At 35.8% G+C, this 23,380-nt stretch overlaps 1 non-coding gene and 1 pseudogene across 1 annotated transcript; one reads left to right on the top strand and one right to left on the bottom strand.

The window, feature by feature from the left end:
* Positions 1–16,838: 16,838 nt before the first annotated feature.
* Positions 16,839–17,757, top strand: LOC121100230 (annotated as a pseudogene).
* Positions 17,758–19,148: 1,391 nt separating this feature from the next.
* LOC121101466 lies at positions 19,149–19,354 on the bottom strand. The gene has a single exon (XR_005833460.1). It is a non-coding gene; the product is annotated as a small nucleolar RNA U3 (small nucleolar RNA).
* Positions 19,355–23,380: the final 4,026 nt, after the last annotated feature.

Genomic DNA, 23,380 nt, shown 5'->3' with positions numbered 1-23,380 from the left:
AAGAGAATAAGACTGAGGCATCATGCTTCTGGAATTTCAAACTATATTACAAAGCTATAGTAATCAAATAGTTTGGTATTGATATTAAAACAGCCCCATAGATCAATAGAACAAAACAGAGTTCAGAAATCAACCCATGAATATATGACCAATTAATTTACAACAAAGAAGTCAAGAATATATAATGGGGAAAGGACAGCCTCTTCAACAAATGGTGTGGGGACAGCCATATGCAAAAGAATGAAATTGGACTAACACCTTACACAATACACAAAAATTAACTCAAAATGGATTAAAGACTTGAATGTAAGACCAGAAACCATAAAACTCCTAGAAGAAAACATAAGCTGTAAGCTCCTTCACATCAGTTTGGAAATAATTTTTGGGCCTGATTTTTTTTTTTTTTTAGATTTTATTTATTTATTTATTGGAGAGAGAGAGAGACAGAGACAGAGACAAAGCACGAGTGAGGTGGGGTGGGGGGGTTGAGGGGGAGACTCAGATTCCCCACTGAGCAGGGAGCCCAATGTGCAGCTCAATCCCAGAACCCTGAGATCATGAGCTGAGCCCAAGGCAGATGCTTAACTAACTGAGACACCCAGGCACCCCTGGATCTGATTTCAAAAGCAATGGCAAAAGAGCAAAAATAAACACATGGGACTCTATCAAACTAAAAAGCTTCTGCACAAGCAAAGGAAACAGCAAAATAAAAATGGAACTTACTGAATGGGATTAGGTATTTGCAAATCATATATCCAATAAAGGGTTAATACTGAAATTGTATAATGAACTCCTACAACTCAATGACAAAAAACCTAAACAATCTAAAAAATGGGCAGTGGATCTGAGTAGACATTTTCTCAAAGAAGACATACAGATGGTCAAAAAGTACATGGAAAAATTCTTAACATCACTGATCATCAGGGAAATGCAAATCAAAATCATAATGTGATATCATTTCACATATGTCAGAATGGCTAATATCAGAAAGACAAGAAATAACAAGTATTGATGAGGGTGTGGAGAAAAGGGAACCTTCAAGCACTGTTGGTGGGAATGTAAATTGGTGCAGCCACTATGGAAAGCAGTATAGAACTCCCCCAGAAAACTAAAAATAGAACTACCACATGATCTAATAATTCTACTTCTGGGTTTTTATCTCTAGAAATGAAAACAGTAATTTGAAAAGATATATTCACCCCTATGTTTTTTGCTGCTTTATTCACAGTAGCCAAGATATGGAAAGAACCAAAGTATCTGTCAATGGATGAATGGTGTTAGAAGACAGAGGAGGGTCAGCAAAGTATCCTCTGAAGAGAGAAGGCACTCTGAGTCTGAAAAACAAAACCACTCCATACCATTTACACAGAGTTTTATTCAGAATAACGTACTGACAGAGGGAGTAGGTGGACGGATGATCTAGGTGCTATTCTCCAGCCAGTCTGGACCTGAATCCACAGCTTTTATAGAGTGAAGGGGCATTGTGGTGAGGTCAGAGGATAATTATCTAAAGTGGCACCAGCTCTGTGCCAGAGGATCTCTACTAGTTATATAAAGTGACACCCTCTGTATGCCAGTCATCTCTACTAGTATCTAAGGTGGCACCTTTTGTGTGTCAGTCATCTCTACTAGTGGGCCTTCTGTGTGCTACTTTAGGGAAGATCAGAACAAGCCTTCTAGAATTCTGGTCATGGCATATATTAACTTCCAATGGGCTGGGAACATGGAGGGCCAAAGATGGAGTCAGTGTTGTCAGCACTCTTAAAAATGGAGAAAGAAGACATGGTACATATACTCAATGGAATACTACTCAGCCATAAAAAGAAGGATCTCTTGCCTTTTGCAACAACATGGAATTAGTCACAGAGAAAGACACATACCATATGATTTCACTTACATGTGGAATTTAAAAAACAAAACAAAACCAACTCACAGATGAAGACTGGGGGGGATGAGAGTAAGTGAAATGTGAGAACATGGTAAAAAAGTACAAACTTCCATTAATAAAATAAATAAGTCATGGAGATACAATGTACAGGTTGGTGACTATAGTCAATAATATTGTATTGAATATTATATAGCTTTATATGGGGAAATTAGAATTATTTGTGATGATTAATTGCAATAGAAACTTCCCATTATGAAATACACAGAGAGAAAAAGAATATTTAAAAGGTGAAAAGAGGATGAATTAATGACCTGTGGAACAACTTCAAGTGGCCTATGATACTTATAATCAAAGTCTCTGAAAGATAAGAGGTATAAGTTGAAAAGATATTTGAGGCAATAATGACCAAAGATTTTCCATTCTTCATTAAACTATAGACCCCCTGATGCAAGCTCAACAAACCCCAAGCACAATAAACATGAAGAAAATTGCTACAAGTCATAATATAATGTTCAAAACCAGTGACAAAGAGAAATCTTAAACATAGCAGAGAACAAAGACACATTATGCATAGAGGAACAAAACTGGATGAGAGAAGTTATTTAACTGGAAACAGTGCAAGAGAGAAGAAAGAGAAGCAATATTTAAAAGTACAATTTTAAAAAAACTGTTAACAGCCAGTCTCTTCAACGAATGGTGTCGGGAAAACTGAACAGCAACATGCAAAATAATGAAATCGGACCACTTTCTTATACCATACACAAATAAATTCAAAATGGATTAAAGACCTAAATGTGAGACATGAAACTGTCAAAATCCTAGAGAAGAACACAGGTAATAACCTCTTTGACATCAGCCATACCTACTTCTTACTAGAAATGTCTCCTGAGACAAGAGCAACAAAGCAAAAATAAACTGTTGGGAACTCAACAAAATAAAAATCTTCACAGTAAAGGAAACAATCAACAAAACTAAAAGGCAACCTACTGAATGGCAGAAGATATTTGCTAATGATATATCTGATAAAGGATTAGTATCCAAAATATATAAAGAACTTATACAACACCCAAAAAACCAATAACCCAATTTAAAAAGGGAAGAATGTATTTAGAGACATGATATTGAATAGTGATTATGAGCAAAGACCCTGTAGCTAGCTAGAGTTTGAATCCAGTTAAGTCACGACCTTGGGTAATTTACCTAGCCCCCAGTGCCTCAGTCTCCTTATCTGTAAATTAGGAATAATAATCACAGTACCCCATATTCTACTCTCAGGATTAAAATGACTGAATATAAGTAAAGCACTTGAAACATTACTAGCATGTAATAAATGCCACAGAAGTGTTGCTATTGTTATTACCATTCATTTCTAAAATGTTTTTAAATATATATATTTAATATTTATTATAAATATAAAATATAAATATATAATAATATACTTATTTAAATATATATAATATATATATACTACTTTGTTAAAAGGCAATATAAGCTGTTATATATCAGCAAAAAAATGGGCAGAAGACATGAATAGACATTTTTCCAAAGAATACATACAGATTGCCAACACATGAAAAAATACTCAACATTACTCATCATCAAGGAAATGCAAATCAAATTACAATGAGATATCACCTCACACTTGTTGTGATGAGCACCTGGTGTTGTATGGAAGTGTTGAATCACTAAATTGTACATCTGAATCTAATATTACACTGTATTTAACTAACTGGAATTAATATAATTAATAATTAATAAAAAATTTAAGTTAAATTTAAAATAAAATTTAAAAATGTAAAATCTGTCAACTTAGAATGTCTAACGAATTGTCCACATTATTATTGTTTTTTATTTCACCATTAGTTTATAAACATGCCAGTGTCATTAAAGATTCACAAATTCTAGATAGTACTGGTGGTTTTTTTAAGATTTTATTTATTTACTTGAGAAAGAGAGCGAGAAAGAGGGGAAAGCATGAGTTGGGGATGGGCAGAGGGAGAGAGAGAAGCAGACTTCCCACTGAGCAGGGAGCCCAACACAGGGCTCAATTCCAGGACCTTGGGATCATGAACTGAGCCAAAGGCAGACACTTTACTGACTGAACCACCCAGGTACCCCTAGAAAGTACTGTTTTTAACTATGCTCAGTTGATGGCAAAAAAATGGTATCTCACCTTAATTAAATAAAATTAACTAAATTTTAGATATGTAGAACATATTGCATTAAGACGTAGAACATTTTGCATATTGACCACTTATATTTTTCTTTTGTGACTTGTGAAAAGGAATTTTAGTACACAGAATTTATAGATGCAGGGAGGTATTAGAAAATATCTTTATATGGTGGAACCCCTAGTCACAGGGTTGAATTTGAGAAGCAGAATTCATTTTGGGAAGACCCTCAATTACAAAGTAGGGCCTTAAAAACATCAGGGTGTTTGGTAGACAGTTAAAAAAAAAAAAAAGTTAAGCAAAGAAGACAAAACAGAACTTTCTCCGTTGTCAAAATTCATATAAAAATTTTGTCTCAAAATAATGTACATATGTGATGTAATTAGTAAGGCAAAAGCCACATGTTAAGTAGTAAAAGACAATCAAAGATTTGGACTCATTTGGACACAGTATCTAGCACCGTGCTTGACATACACTAAATGCTCAATAAATGTTTGTTAAATGAATAAGTGAGTGACTGAATAAACCATGAAAAACAAATTTGCCTGACTATTCCTTCCCAGTAACAGCATTTGTTTTCTTAGGTTTTTTGTTTTGTTTTGTTTTGTTTTGTTTTCCTGCGAAAATCCTTGTCATCTTATTTCTTATGTATCTTTTAAAATGTCAATCTCACAACCAGATGCTGACCAGGTGTCCTAGCATCTAGCACAGATCTGGACTATATTGAATATAACATAAATATTTTTTAAATGAACAAATGAAGGAAGGAAGAAAGAAATAAAGGAATAAAAGATGATAAAATGTTTCATATGCTAATGTTTACAACAAATTATCTATTCAACATTACTGATACAGAGACACTTTTATCACTTCAACAGCATTTTCTTCTAATTGGAAACAAGTTCTGGGATTTAGATGGTGTCTAAATTTGTGCATTTTGGATCAAATATAGTAGGGCTTTACAATAATGACTCCATAATCTAGAAAAAAATGTAAATTTTTCTAGTCTCCAAACTTTTCCTGCATATCATTTTTAAAACTGCATGTCAAATTGTAACACTGTTTTACAAGTAAAACAACTTAGTTAATTGCTGATTTTTTTTAAAAAAGCAGTTTTTTTGGAGTCACCAGGATTTAAATAATTTATCCAAAAAACTGTCAACATATTCATTTCAATTTTTTTATTATGCTCAGTTAGCCAGCATATAGTACATCATAAGTTTTTGTTGTAGTGTTCAATGATTCATTAGTTGCATATAACACCCAGTGCTCAACCCAATACATACCCTCCTTAATACCCATAACCTGATCACCCCATCCTCCCACTCCCCTCCCTTCTGTAACCCTCAGTTTGTTTCCTGGAGCCCAGAGTCTCATAGTTTCTCTCCCTCTCTGATTTCTTCCCATTCAGTTTTCCCTCCATTCCCCTGTGGTCCTCTACCCTATTCCTTATGTTCCACATATAAGTGAAACCATATGATAATTGTCTTTCTCTGCTTAATTTATTTCACTTGGCATAATCCCCTCCAGTTCCAACCATGTCGATGTAAATGGTGGGTATTCATCCTTTCTGATGGCTGAGTAATATTCCATTGTATATATGGACCACATCTTCTTTATCCATTCACCTGTTGAAGGGCATCTTGGTTCCTTCCACAGCTTGGCTATTGTGGACATTGCTGCTATGAACACTGGGGTGCATATGTCCCTTCTTTTTACTACATCTGTATCTTTGGAGTAAATACCTAGTAGTGAAATTGCTGGGTCTTAGGGTAGCTCTATTTTTAACGTCTTGAGGAACCTCCATACTGCTGTACCAAAGTGGCTGATTAGCCGGTTGCATTCCCACCAAGAGTGTAAGAGGGTTTCCCTTTCTCCACAACCTTGCCAGCACTTGTTGTTTCCTGTCTTGTTAATTTTGGCCATTCTAGCTAGTGTAACATGGTATCTCATTGTGGTTTTGATTTGTATTTCCCCAATGGCTAGTGATGTTGAACATTTTTTCATATGTCTGTTAGCCATTTGAATGTCTTCTTTGGAGAAATGTCTGTTCATGTCTTCTGCCCATTTCTTGACGGGATTATTTGTTTTTTTGGGTGTTGAATTTGAGAAGTTCTTTATAGATTTTGGATTTCAGCCCTTTTTACAAAATGTCACTTGAAAATATCTTCCCCCATTCCATGGATTGCCTTTCAGTTTTGCTGACTGTTTCCTTTGCTGTGCAGCAGCTTTTTATTTTGATGAAGTCCCAAAAGTTCATTTTTGCTTTTGTTTCCCTTGCCTTCAGAGATGTGTCTTGAAAGAAGTTGCTGTGGCCAATGTCCAAAAGGTTACTGCCTATGTTCTTCTCTAGGATTTTGATGGATTCCTGTCTCTCGTTGAGGTCTTTCATCCATTTTGAGTTTATCTTTGTGTATGGTGTAAGAGAATGGTTAGTTTCATTCTGCATGTGGTTGCCCAGTTTTCCCAGCATCATTTATTGAAGAGACTGTCTTTTTTCCATCAGATGTTCTTTCCTGCTTTGTTGAAGATTAGTTGACCATAGAGTTGAGAGTCCACTTCTGGGGTCTCTATTCTGTTCCACTGATCTATGTGTCTGTTTTGTGCCCATGCCATACTGTCTTGATGACTACGGCTTTGTAATATAGCTTGAAGTCAGGCATTGTGATGCCCCCAGCTTTGGTTTTCTTTTTCAACGTCCCCCTGGCAATTCAGGGTCTTTTCTGGTTCCATACAAATTTTAGGATTGTTTGTTCCAGCTCTGTGAAAAATGTCAATGGTCAGGGTCTATCTAACAAGACGAGCTAACAATTGTAAACATCTATGCCCCCAACATGGGAGCAGCCAATTATATAAACCAATTAATAAACAAAATAAAGAAACATACAGAAAGTAATACATTAATAGTAGGAGAACTCCACACTTCACTCACAACAATGGACAGACCACCTAAGCAGAAGATCAAGAAAGAAACAAGAACTTTGAATGACACATTGGACCAGATGGACTTTGTAGATATATACAAAACATTCTATCCTAAAACAACAAAATATTCATTCTTCTTGAGTGCACATGGAACTTTCTCCAGAATAGACCACACACTGGGTCACAAATCAGGTCTCAACCGATACCAAAAGATTGAGATTATCCCCTGAATATTTTCAGACCACAATGCTGTGAAACTGGAACTCAACCACAAGAAGAAATTTGGAAGGAACTCAAACACTTGAAAGTTGAAGAGCATCTTTCTAAAGAATGATTGGGTCAACCAGGAAATTAAAGAATTTAAACAATTCATGGAAACTAATGAGAATGAAAACACATCGGTCCAAAACCTACAGGATACTGCAAATGCAGTCCTAAGAGGGAATTACATAGCCATCAAACCTCTCTCAAAAAATTAGAAAAATCCCAAATGCACAAGCTAACCTTACACCTAAAGGACCTGGAGAAAGAACATAAAATAAGACCTAAACCAAGCAGGAGAAAAGAAATAATAAAGATTTGATCAGAAATCAATGAAAGAGAAACTAGAAGAACAGCAGAACTGATCAACGAAACTAGAAGCTGGTTCCTTGAAAGAATTAATAAGCTGGCCAGACTTATTCAAAAGAAAAGGGAAAGGATCCAAATTAACAAAATCATGAATGAAAGGGGAGAGAACACAACTAACACCAAGGAAATAGAAACAATTATTAGAAATTATTACCAGCAACTATATGCCAACAAATTAATCAACGTAGGAGAAATGGACACATTCCTGAGAACTTATAAACTACCAAGACTGAAACAGGAAGAAATAGACAATCTGAACAGACCAATAACCAGCAAGGAAATTGAAGCAGTAATCAAAAACCTCCCCAAAAACAAGAGTCCAGGGCCAGAGGGCTTCCCAGGGGAATTCTACCAAATATTTAAGGAAGAAATAATACCTATTCTACTGAAGCTGTTTCAAAAAAATAGAAATAGAAGGAAAACTCAAACTTGTTCTATGAGGCCAGCATTACCCTGATCCCAAAACCAGGAAACACCACATCAAAAAGGAGAATTACAGACCAATATCCCTGATGAACATGGATGCCAAAATATTCAACAAGATTCTACCCAATAGGATCCACCAGTACATTAAAAGGATTATTCACCACAACCAGGTGGAATTTATTCCTGGGATGCAAGGGTGATTTAACATTCACAAATCAACATGATAGAGTACATCAGTAAAAGAAAAGACAAGAATCATATAATCCTCTTGATGCAGAAAAGGCATTTGACAAAATACAGCACCCTTTCATGATTAAAACTCTTCAAAGTACAGGGATAGAGGGAACATACCTCAATATCATAAAAGCCATCTATGAAAAGCCCACAGTGAGCATCATTCTCAATGGTGAAAAACTGAGAGCTTTTCCCTTAAGGTCAGGAACACGACAGGGATGCCCACTCTAGCCACTATTGTTCAACATAGTACTAGAAGTCCTAGCCTCAGCACTCGGACAACAAAAAGAAATAAAAGGCATTCAAATTGGCAAAGACAAAGTTAAACTCTCTCTCTTTGCAGATGACATGATACTTTATGGGGAAAACCCAAAAGATTCCACCCCCAAGTTACTAGAACTCATACAGCAATTCATCAACATGGCAAGATATAACATCAATGCACAGAAATCAGTTGCATTTCTATACACTAACAATGTAACTGAAGAAAGAGAAATTAAGGAATCAATTCCATTTACAACAGCTCCAAAAACCGTAAGATACCTAGGAATAAACCTAACTATACTATAGAAAAGAGGTAAAGGATCTATACTATAGAAACTATAGAACACTTATGAAAGAAAACTGAGGAAGACACAAAGAGATGGAAAAACATTCCATCCTCATGGATTGTAAGAATAAACACTGTTAAATGTCTATGCTGCCCAGAGCAATTCACACTTTCAATGTTTATTTTATTTTTTTATTGGCAATTGTTACTTTTGCTCCAGAATTAAAATACAGGTCTGATTCCAAAGGCCTTATTTTTTTCCTGCCACAATCTTACAGGGTCTTCCTTCCATGAGTGCCACTGAGCATCTGAAACAGCAATATAATACATGTCTCAAGAACTTTTGAATTTCACTATAATTTTTAGGTTGAACTTTATAGTGAAAAGTTTTTTCAAGAGAAGCACAGTCATTCGAAAATAGTTGTATCTGCTCCCATATGATAGGCCTTACAAATATTGTCAAGGGTTCTGCTGAATCCTAAGTGACAGAAAATAGTAATAGAAAAAAGATACATGGCGTTGCATGGTGAGGGATGGTAGTGGGAGCTACAGTAGTAGTGAGAGCACAGCATAACAGAAAGAGATGTTGAATCACTATGTTGTATACCTGAAACTCATGGAATATCGCGTGTCAACTATACTCAAATTAAAAAAAAAATAATTAAACAGATTTTTAAAAATGAAGAAACAGTAGAGATAAACACGGTATGTTTCTTAAAAAAGAATATTCTTACTTGTATATTGAATTTAACTTATCTCTATTTTAAATTGGACTGTTTATTGTCTTTTAAAATCATTTTTATTTTCATAATTCCCAATATGATGTTCACTTTGTTTCCCAGTATTTTCTTTAAAACGCTGGGACATTCTTAGATGTAAAATATATGATTTAAATATTTTGACTTCTACTTTATTCAAATAGCATTTATTCCATAGAAAGCACTTTCTAAAGTCCATTTTTTCCTGTTTATTAACTCTAAGTGGCCACAGCATTTTACAACTGTAGTTTTGATAAAGATAATTTCACTTTCTCTGCTTTAAAAAAAAAATCACAGATATGTATTGGTGCCATGAGAGGGAACAATGAACAATGCATCTTTAATTATTCATAAATATTACTTTTAAGGAAAATAATGCATTTTAATCTATTACATAAGCTTTAACTTCTATCACTTTTTTATTTCTTTACTCATTGCTTAAAACCTGTTTCAAAGCACTAAAATCTTACCGCAATTTTTAAAAATTAGCAGCATTCTTAATCATCACTTACTTTTACTAATTACTGAATGCACTGCTTTTATAAAGAATAATTCAACATAAGATTTTCCAAGTTTCCAGTTTGAAAGTCAAAAAATTTCTGAATTCATATAGGTAGTAGACCATTCAAACAGTGTAAAAGAATATATCTTGCTCTTCAATCTTGATGGCATTTTATAATTGTCTTGTGGCTTCTAAATGGAGGCATAAGAAAGGGAAATAAAAACTATCTGTCAAATGTATGAAGAATTGTTAGAAGTTGTTTTGTTAAAGGCCAATATAAATGTCTAGGACTTGGTCAATAAAACTGCTTTAAGTTTTATATTAGTCAGAAATTCTTTAGCTATACTACTACCATTTTAAATGAATACTTACTTAAAAGAGCCGCAGACAGTTTTACTTTTTCTGTGCATTAAAGATGCTTTTGTATCCAATCTTGAGGTATATATTTTTAAAGATTTTATTTATTATTAATTAACAAAAAATTAAATTAAATTTAAATTAAAAATTAATAAAAATTATTAATTAATTAAAGATTATCATTTGACCGAGAGAGAGAGAGAGAGAGAGCACGAGGAGGGGGAGCAGCAGAGGGAGAAGGAGAAGCAGACTCCCCACTGAGCAGGAAGCCCAACACAGGGCTCAATCCCAGGACTCTGGGAGTATGACCTGAGCCAAAGGCAGATGCTTAACTGACTGAGCCACCCAGATGCCCCCAATCTTGAGGTATATTTATGTTAAAAATGTGAACATCTATTTTTTTCTCATTTCACTTATGTTTAAAAAAAAAAAAAAGCCTGGTAAATCTCATCAGACAACATTTCAGAAAAATTCATCGGCATCTATTTCCTAAGTAAGGGCTGAAGTATTGGCACAAATCTTGGTCATCTCCACAGTACTTACCCACCTTGTCCAAATCACCTGTGCAGATTCACACTATGAGGTTTGGAAGGGCCAAAGCAAATGGACAGATTGTAGGTCATTTAGTTAACTTGTATATGTGTATCTGCAAGCTTCTGAGCACTCAGCTATTTCTGGGTCATTATCACTTTGTCTGGAGGCATTTTTCTTGGCCAGAAGTGACTAAACTACATATTGTCATCTTTAATGAACTTGTTGTTAGTCATTCACCACCCCTTTTTCACTTGCCATTTATGTTACCAGAACAAGTATGCTTTGTAAGCCTCATCCAAATTTTATTTTTGGAAGTGCTTTAAAAAGGAAAATTCTTGGCTGAAGAGTCATTGGAGTAAAGATATATTTTAATCTTTTTATGTGGGAATGTCTATATTGGACTCTCTAAGCTTTTAAGATGAGATCACTGAAATTTCAAATAATCTAGCATTCTAAATGCCTATATGGCTTAAAATAGATGCTTGCAAGGAAAACAGAGGTGAGATATATAAATGCTGGCTAAAATATAGATAAGAAAAGCTTTCATAAGGAAACAGCTTGTCCTGAAAATTTTAAGGTTTGATTATTCACTGTCTCATCTCATGCTTCATTGCTGTAAATGTTTGTATTTTCTATCTCTAGCATTTTTCACCAACACTGGTTTTCAAATAAGATTACTTTTGAAGACTTTATATTGTTAATTCGTTTATAGCCAACTCTAATAAATATAAATTCAAAGTTATGAGCACAATGTGGTGGTGAAGAAGGCTGTGGTATCTGAGAGGTTGGTTTTTCTTGGACTCCATCACATGCTAACTTTATGACGTAGAGTGACTTGCTTAGTTCCTCTGTACCTCCATGGCTTCATTTCATTTTATTTTTTTAAAGCTTTTATTTAAATTCCAGTTAGTTAACATACACTGTAATATTAGTGTCAGGTATAGAATTCAGTGATTCATCACTTACATACAACACCCAGTGCTCATCAAAAGTGCCCTCCTTAATCCCCATTGCCCATTTAATCCATTCCTACCCCCATCCCCCGCCCAACTCCCCTCCAGAAACCCTCAGTTTATGTTCTATAGTTAAAAGTCTCTTTTATGGTTTGCCCCTCTCTTTCTCCCCACCATGTTCATCTGACATGCTTCTCAAACATATGAGTGAACCCATGGTATTTGTCCTTCTCTGACTTATTTCACTTAGCATAATACTCTCTAGCTCCATCCATGTTGTCGCAAATAGCAAGATTTCATTCTTTTTATGGCTTAGTAATATTCCGTTGTGTATATATACACACCATCTCTTCTTTATCCATTCATCAGTTGATGGACAGTTGGGCTGCTTCCATAATTTGGTCATTGTAGATAATGTTGCTACAAACATCCAGGTGCATGTGGCCCTTTGAATAAGTATTTTTGTATCCTTTGGGTAAATACCTCATATTGCAATTGCTGGATCTTAGGGTAATTCTACTTTCAACTTTTTGAGGAAACTCCATACTGATTTCCAGAGCAGCTGCACCAGTTTGCATTCCCACAAACAGCGCAGGAGAGTTCCCCTTTCTCCACAACCTGCCCTACACCTGTTGTTTCTTGTGTTGTTAATTTTAGCCATTCTGAGAGGTGTGAAGTGATATCTCATCATAGTTTTGATTTGTATTTCCTTGATGATAAGTGATGTTAAGCATCTTTCATGAGTCTGTTGGCCATCTGTATGTACTCTTTGGAAAAATGTCTATTCATGTTTTTTGCCCATTTTTTAATTGGGTTATTGTTTTTTTTGGGTGTTGAGTTTGATAAGTTCTTTATGTATTTTGTATACCAACCCTTTTTAGATATGTCATCTGCAAATATCTTCTCCTATTCCAAAGGTTGTCTCTTAGTTTTGTTGATTTATTCCTTCGCTGTGCAGAAGCTTTTTATCTGGATGAAGTCCCAATAGTTCAATTTTGCTTTGTTTCCCTTGCCTCAGAAGACATATCTAGTAAGAAGTTGCTACAGCCTATGTCAAAGAGATTACTGACTAAGCATGGCTTCATTTCCAAACTGCAATAATAGTAACCTAAAACATAGGCTGTTTTGGAGCACCTGGGAGCTCTGTGTCAGGCTCTGGGCTCAGTGTGGGGTTTACTTGAGATTCTCTCTTCCTAGGCTCCTCCTCAATCTCTCTCTCAAATAAAAAATTAACCTTAAAAAAATAGGCTGTTTTGAGGTTAAATGAGATAACGCTATGCTTTGCAAGAGTAAACATTCAAATATCATTATTACTAATAGTATTGCAAATAACTTCAGTTGTTCTCTGCCTCTGCTCTTGTCTGCCTACAATCTGTGCTTCCCACAGCAGCAGGAGGAATATGTTTAAAAATTAAAACAAAATAATGTCACCATTGAACTCTTCAGGAGCTTCCTATACGTTTAGAATAAATTTCAAACCCCTTACCAAGACTTAAAAGGTCATGGTGATCTGTCCCCAGACTGCTTTTCTAGACCTGTCTCCCAATGTTTAGTGCCCTGGCCACAACGGCCTTCTTGCTTCTCTGAGCACACCAGAGTCTTCTTGACATAGCACTTTGCATGAGCGTTTCTCTTTTCTTAAAGCACAGGATGTGTGCATGCTTCATACTTTATTTTCCTTTAGGCCTCAGCTCTGGTGTTAGCAAAATTTTCTTTAACCATCATATTGCTCTGGGTCCTTTCTTTATAGAATTCAACAATAGCTAAAATTACCTTATTTATCCATTTACTATTTGTTCTCTCTCTCAGTAGGCTAAAGGTTCACAGGTATAGGGACATTTTCTGTCTTATTTTCTACTATCTCCAAAGCCACAACTGTACTTGATAAATATTTGCTTAATGACTATATAATTATAGGCTGGTTCAAAGGTGATGCAATTTATGATAATTTAGCCAAAACCCACATTAGAGTAAAAATCTCTATGGCAGGAGGAGATGGTTTTTAGGTTAGGAGTGTTTTATTTTATTTAAATTTTACAATCTCTTTCTATCAGGGCTATGCAAACCATGGGAGGTTTGTGACTTGATTTTTTAAGCCAATTATGATCATGTAAGTCTCAAAAACCAAGTTCCAAGTCAAGAATTACGTGAATATACATGAAGGCTTCAAGATGACAGAATTTTTATGAAGAATAGCCTAGATACCATCCAAAAGACCTGACTTCTGACAAGTTTTCCTAAACAAAACTTTCCTCTCCTATATTCTTCTCACCCAGAATCCATACTCACTGAACTCAGGATTTTGCAGATTTGCTGTTCCTTCCTCTTATTTTTTCTAATCTTTAACAATACCTTTATCAATTATGATATTACATGAAACAAGGACACATTAAAAATTGGGAAACATGAGGAAAGATTAGTAGGGGGATTATTTCCTAAAGAGATGTGGGCAGGAGGGCTGGTGCAAATGCTGTTGTTGTTAACTGTTCGGAGCCTTCACAACTCCTTGATCTTAGAGTAACCAAAATTCAGAGTTAAGTGCCTGAGGAGGGTAGCCAGACTACAGATGGCTTGAGGGCAATTCAGCCAACTGGTTGCACACCAGCAAGCAGAGAGCCAGGCAATCAACAGCCCATCTCACTTCTCCCAACCTGCAGTTATCTCCTGCTGGTGCCTCCCATTGGCCCACAGAGGCAGTCCATATGAGTAATCCATCCCTGCCCTCTTACAACAGGGAGGATACAGATAAGGGAGAGTAGACTTGAAGTTATGAAGAGAAGATGGGCAGCACCTCTTCCATTCTATCCTCTCTATATAGTTTGTGACCCACCGCTAACAAATTTGAAAGGATTAAACCTAAACCTGGCAACTTTGCTACAGAAGTCCTTCCTGAGACCTCTGTGTGCTCTGAATGCTACACATGGCCTGTACTTCCACTCCTCAGACTGTCAGTGTTTCCTCCTCACAGTTTTGTCCTTTCTGCCAGAACACACGTTAACCTCAATCCAGAGAGAATGAAGCAGCAAGAAGGGCAGTACACCTTAAAGGGCCTCTATATTTTCCCTTCCAAATTCTTCAAGGAAGTAATCTACTCCTCTCGCTCCTATAGTGTTATCATCTCCCCTCTCCTTTAATCTGACATACCAACACATTCCCACTAAATTTTCAAACATCCACTACAATTATTTTAAGTTCAGCCTACCTCTAAACAAATCACATCATCTTTCTTCAATCTTCCATCCTTTTTCCTCTGTCTCCAAAGTCACTGTCATCTGCAAGGTTCCGTTCTTTGCTATCTTTCTACATGCTATTTTAATTTTATCTTAACTCTAAACAGTTTTAGGTTTTCTTACCCTCTCTATTATAATCCCTTATTTATTTAATTCCAAGACTTTAAATACTTTTATTTATCATCTTGCACATTGGCAATGCCTCCATTTTTACCCAATTAAATAATTATTTCCTCCCACTTGATCCACTTTCAAGCCTGTTTTACTTATCTTGGCTATACTTTGGCTATCCTTCTAATATCATGGGAGAAAAAAATAATCATCTCATTATTTATTCTACCAAATCAGTTGGTAGATAAGTCCTTCTACATTTTCTTTTGTACTACCTCTACTATCAACTTATCATCACCCTATTAGAGTTAAGCCTTAATATTCCTTGAGTAGACTGCTGAGGCTATCACATGTATTTCCTTCCCTTCAAAGTCTTCCCCAACCAAACCACCCTTCTCAGCATGGGCCAGAATCATCTTATAAAATCACAGAACTTATAAGGTAATTCCCCCCAGGAGAAATTTTCAATGGAGCTTCCACTGCATTCTGAATAAGAAACTCCACCCCTAATGTATGTAAGCAATTTCCCAGAGAGTCACTAATCATCTAGTTAATGTTTTTTTTTTATTTGACATTAAAAATTCCAAAGAATAAAACTTAATTTATCAGTTAAAATGCAAATATTATAAAAATTTTACTAAGTCACTGATAAAAAAAATCCTTTTGAAATGATTTAGCCTGATATTTTAGTTGTCTTCATGACTCACTTTCTGAATTTTTGCTAAATGTGGAGGAGGGAAGAAAGCACTGAAATTTACATGGCTTTATGACAATTTCCAATTAAAATATTTTCACTCTTGTTGGTAATTAATTTTATCTTTTTTTTTTAATTCCACATCTATTTAAGTTCATGCAAGATGCAGCCTTCAAACTAAACCGAGGATTTTAACTATAGAATTAGGTCTTACTTTTTTTGTATTATGGATGATGTTGATTAAAAGGGTAATAGGAAATCACTATAATTTTGATATTAATTATATATAATAAAAGTATCCTTATAAGAGCTTTATAAAAAAGAATCTAGGTACTCCATGCAGAATTAATTGTACTTCTAGAAAAAAATTTTAAATTATTTCAAAATGAAACATGAGAGTACAACAACAGTAAAATGTAGTGGGATATTATATGAAAAGACATTTGAAACAATCTATGTTAAGGGGAAGGGACTGAACATCACACCCAGGGCAGCCCAGGAGGTCACCAGTCAGGAGAAGGCACAACAGTCTCTAGAAGGAACTGCAGGAGACTAACCACCACAGAGGCAGGCAGGCAAGGAGAAGCAAATGCACCTTCTGTAGATGCTGTCAGTGAGAACATCACCTCCCCGGAAGGGGGCCCAGTAGATTAGAGTGTATTTCTACCGGTGACTTTACCTGCCCCAGGATCTGGGGCATACAAATTTATTAGCTCACTTCATTCTCCAAGCACACTCAAAGCCTGTCGACTGAAAGACACAGAGGCTGCAGCAGGACTAGCCTAGGGTGTGACTAGGTCTTGGCTCAGAGCCCCCTGAGTTGCTGCTCACCGCAATGCCCCAGAAGCCCTCCAAGAGCCCCTCTGCCCCTCTGCCCCTCTGCCAGATGCCACCCTAAAACCAGCCATAGAAACTTTGCAGAATGAGCAGAGCAATGGCCAGTTCTATGTCTACCACCAAGATCAGCACTGCATACTCATCAACTTGCCGCACTCCTCCTGCTTCTTCCAACAGAACAAGAGCCAGGTGTGCTGCCTGCAAAAGCAGGTGGAGAGTGATGAGCTGAAGACCATGTGGTAGAGGATCAGCCAATCTAACAGCCAGGTGCACAAGCTTCATGAGAAACTGGAGTCACTTAAGTGAGTACCTACCTGAGCAGCCTACTGCCCTCAGCTGCAAACCTCCCAAGATGAACCCAATGGTGGAACAACCATCCTGGATGCTGAGTATCTGGATGCCAGATCCACCAGGACTTACCTGATGCTACGACATTCTAGTACCTACAAGAGGTACTCATCTCCCATGTGGGCCAGTCCATGTAGAAATTCTGGTTTAACACCTTCCACCCTGACACATAAATCATGCATAAGGAGTAAAGCTGCATCCACCTGAAGACTGACACCAACAAGGTGACCTTAGCACCCAGAATACAGGTATTGTAGAGGTGGAGGGCAAAGTGAACCAGCAAGAGCTGTGCATGGTGTCCCACTCCTCACCAGGCTGTTCTTGCCAAGGAGCCTCTTGTGGGTCCGATTACCTGAAAATTCAGGCTGAAGGCAAACTTGAACAGACTGTCTCCATGGCAACCACTTCCCAGCCCATGACTCAGCATTTTCATATTACCTATAAGAAGGTGACATTCTGATTGCAGAGTAAACTTTTGTCCTGGGTGGGGCCTGGCCACCTGTGTGTCATGACACTTCAGTTTCTCAATATATGCCCCACAGTACGTGTGGGCGTGACCACAGTTCCCCATGGGTTCAGGAGTGTTGCCACTTGTACCTGAAAAGGTATAGAAAATTTTAAAAATTAAAAAAAAAAGGTAAGAAGGGACTCCACACAAATAATTTAGATGATTTTTATTATTAAAATGAAATTGATAATGTATAAAACTAATTACTACACGCTTATTACTACAAATATTAAGTTTCTAACCATGATTTAATACTGCTATACCGGTCTTGAAGCAAGAACTTGGCTAATTGCCATGTTCATTAGCATTTCTGAATAAAATCCTTGAAAAACTAAACCTTTTCACTTTCACATAATTGTTCTTAGAATTATTTTATGAATCAAAAACATATACTAATTCAATCCAGGATCATGATATTAAATTATATTTTACAGCAACTGTAAGATCAGAATAACACTAACATACTTTGAACTAGGTGCATTGTCATCAAGACATAATGCAAATCATCTTGAAAAATAGTCTGTTTAATGTAAAGATAATACAAAAATGAAGCAATTATTAATCTGAAATAGTATTCAGATATGAATGTCTAAAAGTATCTGGGGAGGACTAAAATACCTGATGCATTAATTACTAGGAAATATATTTTTACCTTCTTATTATTTTGTTACCTGATCCTTCAGCCTACTTCTAGAGCATGCTCCATTAGCTAATTAGACTAGTTGAAATAAAAGACTAACTATGATCCTGATTAAAAACATTCAAAAAGGTTTTTAATTTTTAAAAAATATGAAGTTAAAAATTAGCCATGTTCAGCCAGCTGACAAGAACTGAATGTCAATTGGTCAAAACCTATTGCCAAGTATATATTTTTTGCAGTTTTTGGAGTGTTAATACTAGGTTTTAGTGTGTTATTAACTTCCAAGCTCAACAATAAGCACTCATCAGTATTCTCCTAACCTTTTTAGAATGAATTGTGTAGGACTTACTGTGAATTCCAGTGTCAATGTGACCATCCAGTAACAGTGGTCACATTTCAACAAGATGGTCTTTCCCATATAACAATATAATATATCAGTGGCAACAGTGCTTTAAGTCTTTAGAGCATTTTCAAATCCTTTATTTCCTTTTTCTAATAAATGAATTTGTGAAATAGGGAGATCAGATATTTTTCTTTCAACTAAATAAAGGAAGAAAATAATTTATAAGAAATTTAACTGGCTTACTAAAATGCATACAGATATATAGAATACAAAACCAGAAGGCTAGGCTCCTTGACATCATATGTTTTTTGCAATGAGCAACAAAACCTGACGGGCAGGGGGCACATTCTCTCAAAATACATTTTATCATCATTATTATCTCCAGAAACTGCTCCACTGACAGGCTCAAGACAACCCCCATTTCTATTTCTGTTAGCATGGCAATACCTAACTAATAGCTAGCTCATCTTTCCATTGTTTCTTTTTTTCTTTTCTTTTTTTCAACAGAAACCACTCAGATTGTGTCCTCTCCTCTTACTTCCCCAAAGGAAGAAAAGAACACTCATCAATGGCAATAGGCAATTGTGGAAGCAACACCTAAAGGCAGCTTCATGCTCAGGAGAGAACACTGAGCCTCCTCCTTATGGTCCTTTCTTTCAAAAAGATATCTTTCAAAGATATCTGAACAGCATGGCCTGACCTCTCTAACAGTCCATCCACAGCATTTCAGTGATACCACCTTTCCTACAAGGACTCTACCCAGATCCTTCTGTTTCTCTGATATGGTGGTTACAGCAACTCTAATATGTTCATCGAGAACCTAGGAAATTCTTGATTGCCCAGCAAATGGTCGTATTAGCTCACATAAGTAAGATGATTGCTGATAATACTGATTAGAGATTTAGGGTCAATAACCTCTCCTTGCCTCCCTACTTTATCTGTTAATAAATATGTCTTAAAGAACACCACTATGTCAAAGGTTAAAAAACAAGCTGTTCATAAGCTCAATCAAAAAGGACACAGATACTCGCCTACCCCAAGAAACAAGAAAAAGTTCAAATAAACAATCTGACCTTACACCTAAGGAACTACAAAAAGAAGAACAAACAAAACCCAAGATGAGCAGGAGGAAGGAAATAATAAAGATCAGAGCAGAAATAAATGACATGGATAATTAAAAAACAGAAAAAATCAATGAAATCAAGAACTGATTCTTTGAAAAGATAAAACATAAATGCTTAGCCAGACACATCAAGAAAAAAAGAGAAAGCTCAAGTAAATAAAGTCAGAAGTGAAAGAGAACTAACAACTGTCACCACAGAAATATAAAGAATTATAAGAGAACACTACAAAAAAATTATGCCAACAAATTAGACAATCTAGAAGAAATGAATTCCTAGAAACATATAACCTTCCAAAACTAAAGCAGGAAGAAATAGAATATCTGAACAGGCTGACTACTAGTAATGAAATAGAATCAGTAATCAAAACTACCAAAAATGTAAATCCAGGACCTGACAAATTTACAGGTTAGTGCTATCAAACATTTAAAGACAAATTAATATCTATTCTACTCAAACTATTCCAAAAACCAGAAGAGAAAGGACAGCTGCCAAATACACTTTCTAGGGCCAGCATTATCCTGATACCAAAGCTAGTCAAAAAACACCAAAAAAAGAAGAAAAAAAAAAAAAAGAAAGGAAAAGAAAAGAAAACTACTGGCCAATATCCCTGATGAATTTATATGCAAAAATACTCAACAACATACTAGAGCAACCCACATTCAACAGTACATTAAAAGGAACATTTGTCAGGATCAAGTGAGATTTATTCCAGGGATGCAAATATGGTTCAGTATTAGCAAATCAATCAATGTGATATATGACAACAACAAAACAAAGGATAAAAATCATGTGATCATCTCAAGAGATGCAGAAAAAGCATCTGGGAAGATTCAACATGCATTCATGATAAAAACTGTCAACAAAGCAGGTTTAGAGGGAACATACCTCAACATAATAAAGGCCATATATGAAACATCCACAGCTAACATCATACTCAATGTTGAAAAACTGAGAACTTTCCCTCTAAGATCAGGAACAAGACAAGAATGCCCATTCCTGTCTTTTATTCAACTTTTATTCAACATTGTACTTGAAGTCTTAGCCACAGCAATGAGGCAAGAATAAGAAATAAAAGGCAACCATATTGGTAAGGAAAAGGTAAAACTGCCACTATTTACAGATGACATGATACTATACATAGAAAACCTTGAAGACGCCATCAAAAAAACTATTAGGAGTAATAAATGAATTCAGTTAAGTTGCAAGATATAAAATTAACACCTAGAAATTAGTAGCATTTCTACATACTAACAACAAAGTATCAGAAAGAGAAATTAAGAAAGCAGTTCCACTTACTATTGCACCAAAAAAAGTAAGATACCTCAGAATAAACTTACCCAAGAAGATGAAAGAGCTATACTCTGAAAAACTATAAAACACTGATGAGAGAAACTGAAGACAACATAAACAAATGGAAAGATAGTCCATGCTCAAGGACTGGAAGAATTGATATTGTTAAAATGTCCATACTACCCAAAGCAATCTACAGATTTAATGCAATCCCTATCAAAATACCAATAGTATTTTTCATAGAACCAGAACAAATACTACAATGGGACTACAAAAGACTCTGAATAGACAAAGCAGTCTTGGGAAAGAAGAGCAAAGGGAGGTATCACAATTCCAGATTTCAAGGTATACTACAAAGCTGTTGTAATCAACACAGTATACTACTGGCACACACAGAAAAGGACACATAATCAATAAAACAGAAAAGAGAGCCCAGCAAAAAACCCACACTTATACAGCCAATTAATCTGTGGTAAAGGAGGCAAGAATATACAATGGGGAAAAGACAGTTTCTTCCACAAACGGTTCTGGGAAAACTGAACAGCTATGTGCAAAAGAATGAAACTGGTCAACTTTCTTACACCATACACAAAAATAAACTCAAAATGGATTAAAGACCTAAATGTGAGACCTGAAACCATAAAAATCCTAGAAGAGAACACAGGCGGTAATTTCTTTGACATCAGCCATAGAAACATTTTTTAAATATACCTCCCAAGCAAGCGAAATAAAAGCAAAAAGAAACTATTGGGGCTATGCCACAATAAAAAGCTTTTGCACAGTGAAGGAAAACAACAACAAAACAAAAGGCAACCTACTGAATGGGAGATGTTTCCAAATGATATATCAAATAAGGGGTTAATATCCAAAATACATTAAGAACTTATAACTCAACACCAAAAATAAACAATATGATAAAAAAATTGACAGAGGACCTCAATAGATGTTTTTCCAATGACATATAAATGGTCAACAGACACATGAAAAGATGCTCGGCATCATTAATTATCAGGAAAATGCAAATCAAAACCACATTGAGATACCACCCACACTTGCTTGAATGGCTAAAGTAAAAAAGATAACAAGAGTTGGCAAGAATGTGGGAAAAAGAAACCCTTATACACTATTGGTGGGAATGTAAATTGGTACAGTTACTGTGGAAAATACTATGGAGGTTACTTAAAAACATTAAAAATAAAAATACCATATGATCCAATAATTCTACTACTGGATATTTGCTGAAAGAAAACAAAAACACTAATTTAAAAACATATATGCACCCTTATGTTTACTGCAAAATTATTTATAATAGCCAAGATATGGAAGCAACCTAAGTATCTACTGATAGACCAACAGTTAAGGAAGATCACAAACACACACACACACACACACACAATGGAAGATTATGCAACCATAGAAAAGGATGAGATTGTGCCACTTGAGACAACATGGATGGACTAGAGGATATTATGCTATGTGAAATAATTCAGACTGAGAAAGACAAATATCATATATTTCAATCATATATGGGATCTAAAAAACAAAACAAATGAATGAACAAACAAAAAGCAGAATCAAACCTGTAAATACAGAGAACACACTGGCGGCTGTCAGAGGGGATGGGGATGGGGGATGGTCAAAATGCGTGAAGGGGAGTGGGAGGTACAGGCTTCCAGTCATGGAATGAATAAATCATGGGAATAAAAGGTACAGCATAGGGAACAGAGTCAATGATATTGTAATAGTGTTGTATACTGACAGAGAGTAGGTACACTTATGGCAAGCAAAAAAAAATTTAAAAATAAAAAATAAATGATACAGAATAATTTCATGGAACTCATCATTAGGAAGAATATCCAGGATCCAGATAAGTAGTAAAACATCAATTGGTCACTCACTCCCTTTGTCTTTCTGTATCCTCCTGGGACCTCACATTCTCTTTTGCTCTTTCTCTAAGTATCTACCTCATTGTTTTTCTGAAGATCCACTTTTCCACTTATCTTATTGCACATGGCCAATTATGACTTTCATAAAACAGTAATATTAATTCATGCTCTGTAATGATAGCTGGCTTGGATTTTTCCCATTATGTCACCCAGTTTTCATGTCTCAGTTTTTCTTACTGAAAGAAAATCTGATGAATACAACTTGTGTTGAGCCAGTTGCCTCACAGCCCCGCTCCTTCAGCCATATCCAGAGTTGCATGACCATGTGATACGTTAGGCTTCCTCTTCAGGGCTTAGGAAGAGCTGGTTGTCTCTTATGAGAACTTACCCAGTATCTCTAGAATATTAGCTTTTGAAAATAGTAAAGATGTTTTAAAGGGC

Source organism: Ursus maritimus, unplaced genomic scaffold (assembly GCF_017311325.1).
Source record: "Ursus maritimus isolate PB19 unplaced genomic scaffold, ASM1731132v1 scaffold_10, whole genome shotgun sequence".
Taxonomy (NCBI): Eukaryota; Metazoa; Chordata; class Mammalia; order Carnivora; family Ursidae; genus Ursus; species Ursus maritimus.
The sequence above is the reverse complement of the archived record's forward strand: the minus strand, read 5'-3'. Positions and strand labels throughout refer to the sequence as shown.